Genomic DNA, 2650 nt, shown 5'->3' on the forward strand with positions numbered 1-2650 from the left:
TGCAAACGCGGCAACTCCGCCAATCAGAGAACAGAATCACAGCCTTACACCCACACGTGATGTCAACGGGACAGCTGATTGGATGTTGAGGTTTGTTGCTAGTCACTAGTCAGTATTTTACTGTAACTGGAACATCCGAAGCAGACTCGCAGAGAGGCACATGGTTGTCATGGAGCAGGAGCAGGAGCTGGAGCAGGAGCCGGCAGTGTCTGAGGAAAAGAATTGTAAAAGCATTTGGAAGTGCTGAAAATAAAAATATATTAAAATACGGTGTGCAACCTCTCTATCGCACAGTATATGTGTATACATTATTACATACGTGCACTATATACATGAGTTTTATACATGTATACACCCACACTGTGCTCATCGGACTATATAGTTTTATATCTACTATATAATTGTCTAAGGGTCACTTCCGTCTGTCTGTCCTTCTGTCAGGGTTATTCATTCACTGATAGGTCGCGGCAGCTGCCTGTCATGGCTGCCGGGACCAATCAGCGACGGGCACAGTCCGGAAAAAAATGTCCGCTCCTTACTCCCCGCAGTCAGTACCTGTCGCCCGCATACTCCCCTCTGGTCACCGCTAACACAGGGTTAATGCCAACGGTAACGGACCGCGTTATGCCGTGGGTAACGCACTCCCTTACCGCCGCTAATAACCCTGTGTGTCCCCAACTTTTTACTATTGACGCTGCCTATGCGGCATCAATAGTAAAAAATGTAATGTTAAAAATAATTTAAAAAAAATAAACCTGCTATACTCACCCTCCGTACTCGCTCCCGCCGGCCGCCATCTTCCGCTGCAGTTTCCGGTGGCAAAGATGGTATGGGAGAAGGACCTGCCATGACGTCACGGTCATGTGACTGCGACGTCATCACAGGCCCTGCGCTCATACCAACGCTGGGACCGGAAGCTGCCGTGGACTACAAGGGGCCTTCGGAAAGGTCAGTATATGTTTATTTTTTATTTTTTCACCTGTGACAAACCTGGCTGGGCAATATACTACGTAGCTGGGCAATATACTACGTGACTGGCCAATATACTATGTGGCTCTGTGCTGTATACTACATCGCTGTGCAATATACTACGTCACTGGGCAATATACTACGTGACTGGGCAATATACTACGTGACTGGCCAATATACTACGTGGCTCTGTGCTGTATACTACGTCACTGGGCAATATACTACGTAACTGGCCAATATACTACATGGCTGGGCAATATACTACATGACTGGGCAATATACTACGTGACTGGGCAATATACTATGTGACTGGGCAATATACTACGTCACTGGGCAATATACTACGTGACTGGGCAATATACTACGTGACTGGGCAATATACTACGTGACTGGGCAATATACTACGTGGCTGGGCAATATACTACGTGGCTGGGCAATATACTACGTAGCTGGGCAATATACTACGTCACTGGGCAATATACTACGTGACTGGGCAATATACTACGTAGCTGGGCAATATACAACGTCACTGGGCAATATACTACGTGGCTGGGCAATATACTACGTGACTGGCCAATATACTATGTGGCTGGGCAATATACTACGTGGCTGGGCAATATACTACGTCACTGGGTAATATACTACGTGGCTGGGCAATTTACTACGTCCTTGGGCAATATACTACGTGACTGGGCAATATACTACGTCACTGGGCAATATACTATGTGGCTGTGCAATATACTATGTCGCTGTGCAATATACTACGTCCCTGGGCAATATACTACGTGGCTGGGCAATATACTACGTCACTGGGCAATATACTATGTGGCTGTGCAATATACTATGTCGCTGTGCAATATACTACATCCCTGGGCAATATACTACGTGGCTGGGCAATATACTACGTGGTTGGGCAATATACTACGTGGCTGGGCAATATACTACGTGGCTGGGCAATATACTACGTAGCTGGGCAATATACTACGTTACTGGGCAATATACTACGTGACTGGGCAATATACTACGTAGCTGGGCAATATACTACGTCACTGGGCAATATACTACGTGACTGGGCAATATACTACGTGACTGGCCAATATACTACGTGGCTGGGCAATATACTACGTGGCTGGGCAATATACTACGTCACTGGGTAATATACTACGTGGCTGGGCAATTTACTACGTACTTGGGCAATATACTACGTCACTGGGTAATATACTACGTGACTGGGCAATATACTACGTCACTGGGCAATATACTATGTGGCTGTGCAATATACTATGTCGCTGTGCAATATACTACGTCCCTGGGCAATATACTACGTGGCTGGGCAATATACTACGTGGTTGGGCAATATACTACGTGGCTGGGCAATATACTGCGTCACTGGCAATATACTACGTCACTGGGCAATATACTACGTGACTGGGCAATATACTACATAGCTGGGCAATATACTACATCGCTGGGCAATATACTACGTGGCTGGGCAATATACTACGTGGCTGGGCAATATACTACGTGGCTGGGCAATATACTGCGTGGCTGGGCAATATACTATGTGGCTGTGCAATATACTACGTGGCTGGGCAATATACTACGTGGACATGCATATTCTAGAATACCCGATGCGTTAGAATCGGGCCACCATCTGGTAATCCTATAATTAGTAACACTG

The sequence above is a fragment of the Ranitomeya imitator genome, chromosome 2, assembly GCF_032444005.1.
Source record: "Ranitomeya imitator isolate aRanImi1 chromosome 2, aRanImi1.pri, whole genome shotgun sequence".
Classification (NCBI taxonomy): Eukaryota; Metazoa; Chordata; class Amphibia; order Anura; family Dendrobatidae; genus Ranitomeya; species Ranitomeya imitator.